This window comes from Physeter macrocephalus, chromosome 4 (genome assembly GCF_002837175.3).
Source record: "Physeter macrocephalus isolate SW-GA chromosome 4, ASM283717v5, whole genome shotgun sequence".
Lineage (NCBI taxonomy): Eukaryota > Metazoa > Chordata > Mammalia > Artiodactyla > Physeteridae > Physeter > Physeter macrocephalus.
In genome coordinates this window covers 126,225,649-126,234,309 of record NC_041217.1, presented here as the reverse complement: position 1 = coordinate 126,234,309, position 8,661 = coordinate 126,225,649, and positions in this window count along the sequence as shown.

Here is an 8,661-nt window from a genome sequence, read left to right as displayed (position 1 = left end):
GGGATCTTCCCGGACCGGGGCACGAACCCGTGTCCCCTGCATCGGCAGGCGGACTCTCAACCACTGCGCCACCAGGGAAGCCCTAATGCTATTTATTGAAAGCCCATCATGTACCTGACACTGTGTTAGGTCCCGGGGCTACAAAAGTGAGAAAACAAGGTCTCTGCCTTCAAGGATGTGTGCAATTTAGTGTAGAAGACTGACACCTGTGATGCAGGGTGATCAGCGATGATGTGTTCAAGGCCTAAGTGTTCCTGGGGGTCGGGAAGTTTTGCCAGATCCAGTGAAACCCAAAGGATGAAGAGATCTGCCAAGGGACTGTGAAGGGCACGTCTTCCCGGACAGGAACTGCAGCTCTCGAGTGTATGTTTAAGGCATGTTTGGGGTGAGTTTCTGAGGCAACCACACCACTCACATAAGGCTTACTACACGCTGAGCACAGCTCTAAGAACCTTATGGTAACTCGTTAGCCTCACAACAACTCTATGGAAGTAAGTATCAGTACTATCATTGCCTCTATTTTGAAGGTGAAGAGACTGATACACAGAGGGAGAAATCTACCCAGAGTTTGTTAGTAAGTGGCAAGTCCAGGATGCACGCTGAAGCAGTCTGGCCCTGGAATCCATATTCTCCAATGACAGGTGATAATGTGGGAAAAGGTGGTAGGAAGGACCATGAAGGGCCCTGCAAGCCAGCCTTTTTTCATTAGGTGATAGAAAGCCATTTAAAAACTTAAAACTGAGAAAATAGGCAGGGTGCTATTACCACCATGACAGAGGCTAGGAAAAGATGAAACTGTGGCTCACCAAAGTCCTAATGCGAGGTTGTAAACTGGTAGCCAAGAGAAATTTGGCTCACATGATGTTTAAAAACAATTTTTTGGGGGAATCAGTTGCCAACGTTTAAACATGGAGAAATTTCTTCGAAAAATCTTTATTTCTGTTGTCGCTTGGAAATTTGCTGTATGTGGCAACAGTGGGCCCACATTCCGCATGGAAGCAATTGGCTGCAGCTGAGGGAGGCTCCTCCCTTTTAGACAAAGATTTCCAGTTTGCCACAGACCTCAGCCCTCCCTATTGTTAACTTAAGCCTGCTGGACTCACTGAGGCTTCCCTTCCTAATCCTTTTAGGCATGTGAGGTCCACACTTCACGCCCCCCACCCCAATGACAAATATCTCTCAGTTTGGGGCTCAGATTCTTCCTGTGTAATATTAGGGATTTGCCCTACAGAATTTCTCACATTGTTCTGATAATAATGAAGACCTAGCATTTTTAATAATGTTAAAAATACAGCTTTAAGACCCCTTCCCGGGAGCTTCAGATTAAGTGGGGCTGGGAAAATTCTCAGAATTTATTTTTTTAACAAGTAAACTCAGGTAATTCTTATTATCGGGGAAGTTTGAGAAACACTGCCTGCTTTCTTGGAGTTCTTCCAGCTGAAATTCATCAGAATCATGCTTAAGGAAGTTTGGGGGAGGGGCAGGGAGCAGCTTTCACCTCATCGGTTTCCAGTCTCCCTGATGTTAGCCCGCCAGGAGCTGAGGGATACATGTTTCTGTGCAAAGGTTGAAGAGATTCTCAGGGAAGAGGTATAACCAGAACAATTTGCTACGTGTGGACAGAGTTAGAATTTACTAGTTTACTAAGGTGATTACTGTATAAGTTACAAGAACTACAAAAGGTGGGAGGTCCACAAACAGGTTGGCTCTTAGCACTGCCTTGAACTGACCGATCAACAGACCTGTTATGTGCCAGACACAGCACTGGGCACTTGGACAAGAAGCTGACAGCATGATAAAAAACAACCTGTTGTACAGAGTACTGCTCAACATCAGGCACAAGGTAAGGAGCTTGGAGAGTGAGTGGAGTTCCTATTTTTGTTATATCCATTAGCACTTTCTGGCTTATAATGTGCTTTCACATTTATTAATCCATTTGAGTCCTTGCCAAAGCACCTAAGGCTCAGAGAGGTCAAGAGACCCCTCCAAAGCCACATGGAGAGGAAGGTGAAAATCAAAATTCTACTGTGAACTCCATCTCTCAAAGACGCCAACCAGACAGCACAGGTTAACCCGGGAGACTGAAACTAATTGCATCTAATCTTTTACTTACCCAGTAAATGGGAGAGAGCCCCTGGAAAACTAAAGGAGACAAAAAAAACAGGAGGAGAGAATTCTAAGAATTGTTCTCTTTCATCCTGTAACCTCATCACAGAAGAAGTGATTTTTGTGTCCTTGGGTACTTTATGCTAATGTATTTTCTACAAATAAGTGTCTGAGAACTTATTATGCAGAAAAGCTGCAAAGTTCCCTAGTATCCCCACTTAATACCAGATTCCATCACCACACTGTAATCACACTGCAACCATCAAAATAAGCACTCTGCAAAAAGGCTCACCTGGAGAAGAGCCTTCTGATTTCATTTTGCTTCTTTGTATAACTGTTAAGGACAGAGCTGGCAAAAGATCAAGAATAAGAGTTCAGCAGTTAAGACAATAGGCTTTTCTAGCCAGAAAGAGCTGAGCTTGGGTCCTGGATCCCAGCTAGGGCTTGGGTAAGTAGTATAACTTCTCTCAGCCTCAGTTATTTCTCCCAGAAAATGGGAAAATAAACAAGGCTTATATCAGTGATTTTTTGTGGGGATTAAAGGAAACAATGCAGAGAAAGCAAAGCACTTGGCTCAGTTCCTGGAAGTACTGGATATATGTAACCTAACGATAATTGCATCTCCCACGATAATTACATCTCCCACGAGTGGGCAATTTTCTATGCATGTATGTTATATATGTATTTTGTATCATTATTCTATGTTTGTAAATTAGAGGGTGACTTAAGTGAAAAAGAAACCCTCCAGCAAACTACATAGCTGAACAGAACTGAATATGGAAAGACATTATCCAATTAAATTATGTTAATTTCCACGAATCTAGTTTCTTTCCATTGCCATTAACTTAATTTGGTCCTTTATCACTCATTTGGATTATCAGAGCAGTTTCTGTTCAAAATCAAACATTGAGCGCATACTGTGTGCCAAGTTCTGTGCTGGAACTTACTATAGAAAGATGATTATGGTGCAGTTTCTACTTGCAGTCTAGTGTAGGGAGCTGACAGACACAGAGAATTTAAGGTGGTGTGGTGCCTTTGCATTTTGTGTGTGTGTGTTCGTGTTCGTGTGTGTTCGTGTGTGTGTGTGTGTGTGTGTTTAGGGTGGTGGTGGTGGTGGTGGTGAGGAAGCCTTCCACAAAAGGGTGGTGCTTGACCTGAGTCCTGAAGCACGGTTAGAAGAGAGTCAGGGGAGAAAAATGCGGTGCACGAGGGACTCTTTCAGTCTGTGGTGTTTGCTACAAGATTAACTGTTAAGGAAGGGAGTGGAGAAAGGTAGGCTGAAAAGGTAGACAGAGACCAGCTCATAGAAGGCCTTGTATGTCCTTCTAAGGAGCATGGCTTTGCCCTGCAGGCAATGAGGGGATGCTGAGGATTTTATATAGAAAAGTAAAATGGGCTAACAGTGGTCTATGGTTTACTCTTCTCAGAGGCATTTAGTTGCCCAGATCAGTGCAATGGGATTTGAGGGGAGTGTAATGTAAAGGGACAGCTGTTCATTGTTCTTGTCTGTCCTGCTCCCCTCCTTCCTTCCATGAACCTTCTTTCTTGTTAGCACCCCTCATCCCAGCCTCAAAAGTAGATTTGGAATATAGGCCTGGCTCATCTTCCTGGCCATGGTGATTGGTGTGGGGATAGATAATGTGACTTCAGCTGGGCCAATCAGAAATCTTCCTGAGACTTTTCTGCCAGAGTAGAAAAGTCTGTAGTCTCTTTGCCGTGCCACCAAGCTAATGGATGAGTCTAGGCTTGCTGGCAGCCGCTTGCCTGCCGCGGAGAGTAAGTCTATTAAAGAGTAAAGGGCAGGGCTTCCCTGGTGGCGCAGTGGTTGAGAGTCCTCCTGCCGATGCAGGGGACGTGGGTTCGTGCCCCGGTCCGGGAGGATCCCACATGCCGCGGAGCGGCTGGGCCCGTGAGCCATGGCCGCTGAGCCTGCGCGTCCGGAGCCTGTGCTCCGCAACGGGAGAGGCCACAACAGTGAGAGGCCCGCGTACCGCAAAAAAAAAAAAAAAAGAGTAAAGGGCAGAGGTGACACTACTAGAAAGCAGAGCTAAATCCAGCTCTACCTGAAGGGAGGCCCATGGATTTTTTAATATGCGTAATTTCATTTTCAACTAAAAACCGGGTTTTAGTTTTATTTGCAACTAGAAGTAGGACTGAGGGATTTCCTGGATGTGAGAATTTCAGGGCCAAAACTGAGACAGTCCAAGTAAACAGAAACAGTTGGCTATCCTAATACCAGGGGCAACCACAGAGGCTGGAGTCTAGATGGGACGTTTGCCAGTAGTTCAGTCAAGGGATGATACATGCCTGAACTTGCAGTTGATGAGGAAAATCAGGGGTGGATTTTAGAAATATTTGGGAAATGCAATAGGTAAGACTGGGTGATCAGATGTAAGGAATGAAGGGGAATTCTTGAATGCCTCTCAGGATTCCAGCTGGGGCAATTTAACGATGATACTGATGTCAATTAAAGTTTTGCAAGGGGAGATGGCTTTAGTCTTGGACACATTTTGTTTCAAGTCCTTGTGTGACTATCTGTTAAAAATGTCCAGTAGAATAGGTAAGTTGGATGCTTGGATAAAAGGTGGGCTGGACGTTTGGATTTGGGAATCCTCAGCATATACTAACAGTGAGAGTAGATGAGCTCTCCAAGAAGAATGGATAAAGTGAGAAGAGCAGCAGTGGGTCAAGGATAGAAACCTGGGACTGAGGGTGGGATTTTAGAAGGCAGACATAGGAAGAGGAGACAGAGGGGAAAAATGAGAGTCTGATGTCACAGAAGCTAGTGGGGCAGAATGGTGAGTTTACAGGAGAGAATAGTTCCCACTGTTAGAGGGGTCCCTGAAGCAGAGACTGAAAGGTTCCATTGAATTTGGAAATTAAGAGTTCACTGGCTGGGACTTCCCTGGTGGCACAGTGGTTGGGAAACTGCCTGCCAATGCAGGGGACACGGGTTCGATCCCTGGTCCGGGAGGATCCCACATGCTGTGGAGCAACTAAGCCCGTGGGCCACAACTAGTGAGCACGTGGGCCACAACTACTGAAGCCCATGCACCTAGAGCCCGAGCTCTGCAACAGGAAGCCACCGCAATGAGAAACCCGTGCACCGCAACGAAGAGTAGCCCCTGCTCACCACAACTAGAGAAAGCCTGTGTGCAGCAACGAAGACCCAACACAGCCCCCCTCCAAAAAAAAAAAAAGTTCACTGGCCGTTTTATTGGATGAAATCAGTTTCGTTCTGTTGGTGTGAGTAAAGCCACCTTGCAGTCGATTGAGAAGATGGGAGGTGAGGAAGAGAAGACAGGGAAGGTGGACTACTCTTGGGAAATTTTGATAAGAAAGGAGAAAAGAGGATAAGGGGCTTCAGGAATAGCTGGAGGACTTGCTGCTCACCTGTGAGCCTGATGGAAGTTATTTGCTTGGGTGTGATGGAGACATTTGGATGTGGAAAGGTAAGAAGTTTTAAGAATTCAGGCCAAATGGCCCCAGCATGTTTTTGATGGGGAAGGCAGGATTATTTGCTTGATGGGAAGGAGATAAATAGGGGGGTTTGAGTAGGGTGATAAAGGTTTGGAATGGAGGAGTTGAACAAGGACCAATAAAAGAATTATAAAATGCCGCTGGAGGCTCAGTAGAGGTTAGAAACACTACTGCCACTTTTTCTCCACTGGTTCATTCTCCTTCTTCACTTTGTCTTTAAGAAAGCAAGGCTTATCATGTCAAGACCCTGCTTAAACCGCTCTACCAACTCCCTCCCCTGGCCTTTTATAATCAGTAGAAACTCTTAGCCTTTGTTGACTTGATTCAAACTTCCTTCCAGGCCTCATCAACATTCTCCTCCCCATACTTCTGCCACAGAGATCTGTTATCTGATAACCCAGACTTCTTTAGAACCTAGCGTTTGTACACAATTTTTGTGCTGCTGAGAATATCCTTTCCCTATTCTTCACTAACAAACTCCTACTCATCCTTCAAGGCCCAACTGATACAGTGCCTCCTCTGTGAAACCTTTTTTGACTCATTCAGGCAGGGTGGCTTCTTACAATAGCATTGATCACATTGCACAGTAATGCCCACCCCAATCCCCACTCTCACTATCTTGGGAGATCCTAGTCTTTTCTGCGTTTATCCTAGGACATACTTAGCTAGTAGGAGCTACCATATTCCCAGGAGGAGCTCAACAAATGAATGAATTCCTCTTTGTCCTGCTTCTAAAGATCAAATGCTGTGTTATTCACATTTAATGTCGAGTGGGGTATTTTTCTTTTTGTAGTTATAACTCATGAGACATTGTTGATACTTTGTTGAAGAACTTTGCTCATTTAATTCTATTAATTGCTTATATACAAAATACCTTTCTACAATTCATTTTTCCTTAAAAATTCTTTGCTGCCCTGATGATGAGTCAGTAGCTGAAGTATCAGGAAGTGATTCTTTAAATATCTTTTAAATATCTACAATTATACTCGGCAAACGCACATACCCTTCTCTGACCCCATACTCTAGACTTTGGTTCTTTTCCTCCTGATTTTCAATTCAAGGAGGAAAATGTAAAATGACTGGGGGTAAAGATGGCAAAAAAGTGACCCAAAGTGAATTGCTGTCCTCTCCCAAATTTGTATAAGATTTAAAGCTAGAAGAAATGTTAACAATTACCTAGCCTAAATCCTTCTTTAAAAAATTCCTTTTTTTTTTTTCTGGAAACGGGAACAGGAAAAGTCTTAAGGTTGCACAGCAAATTAGTGGCAGTCCAACTAGAACCCACGTTTCCTGAGTCTAAGACATGTTTTTTCTCTTACTTCATACTGACAACTCAGGAAAAAAAGCAGTTTTTTAAAAAAGCATATCGAATGCACTTTTGGATCTCTGCAAAATTCCATTTTCTCATATGTAAAGTAGGGATAATAATAGTAGCGACCTCATGGGTTTGTTGTGAGAATTAAATGAATTAAGAGATGCAAAATGCTGAGAATAGTACCTGCCCATTAGTAAGTGCCTGGAGTCTAGTATTGTTTATTTTTATTTAAGGTCCAGGACATTAGGCTCTTGACTATTAAGGAACTAATTTGCTCACTTTACATTACTTAAGTTTATTTAAATTAAAAAAATTTTTTTTGTTATTGAGTTCATGTGCAATATTATGTTTCAGGTGTACCACATAGTGATTCACAATTTTAAAGGTTATACTCCATTTATAGTTGTTATAAAATATGGCTATATTCTCTGTGCTGTACAATATATCCTTGTAGCTTAATTATTTTATACGTAGTAGTTTGTACCTCTTAATTCCCTACTCCTATATTGCCCTCCCCCCTCCATTACTAGTTCTCTATATCTGAGCCTGTTTCATTTTTGTTATATTCACTAGTTTGACCCCTCATATAAGCGATATCATACAGTATTTGTTTTTCTCTGTCTAAATGCACGTAGCATAATACCCTCCAAATCCCATCCATGTTATTGCAAATGGCAAAATTTCATTCTTTTTTATGGTTGAGTAGTATTCCACTGACTATATTTATATACCACATCTTCTTTATCCATTTGTCTGTTGATGGACACTAAGGTTAATTCCATATCTTGGCTATTGTAAATAATGCTGCTATGAACACTGGGGTGCGTGTATCTTTTCAAATTAGTATTTTTCTTCTTTTCAGATACATACCCAGGAGTGGAATTGCTGGGTCATATGGTAGTTTTATTTCTCACTTGATTAATTTTAAAATTCCCAAAGTTATTTTGCCCCCTGCCCCCCACCCATTCAAACCATGCTACAGTTATGAAGACAGACTATGGGCTGTAGAATCTAGCTGACGCGGGTGTGTGGAATTAGGGTCTGTACTTCTTAGTTGTTGGATCCTGCATAGCTCGCTTGACTTCTCTGAGCCTCAGTTCCTCATCTGTAGCATAGAGTTAAAGTCTACTTTCCTTTCAAGAGTTGTTGTGAGGCTTAAATGGGAGGATACATGTAGAGTGTCCAGCCCGGTGTCAGTGTTTGGTCCCTCCTTTCCCCAGGGCCTCACACAAATGTCTGTAAATATCAACAGATGTATGAGCTATATTGAAATGTACTTCACTGATGTCAGATCTACAAGGGTTTATCTACAATAAAGCAATTCTAATGCGTTGGCCATGGGAAAATGTCTCAAGGTTAAAAGTAGGAAGGATCTGCTGCACATGGACGATTCTTGGCATGCAGTTCTCCAAAGGGATGCTTGTCTTCAGATATACTGTAAAGCTTCTTTACCATTTTTGCCACATCCAAGTACAAGCTGTGCTATTATACACCCACATTTTTGAAAATATAAGTTGGCTTACTTTTTATTTAAATCTGTTTTAGAAAGAAACTTTATATCACAACTTGCTCAGTGAGTGACTGCTTTTCCCCTGCCCCCAGCATATCAACTTACAGATCCACAGGGTCTTTGTCATGTCACATGGTTAATATCCTATGTCAGGACCAGATTTCAGGTCTTTTTGTGGCTGGAGCTCTCTCTTCTATCACTAAGGTGTGTGTGTGTGTGTGTGTGTGTGTGTGTGTGTGTGTGTTAAGAT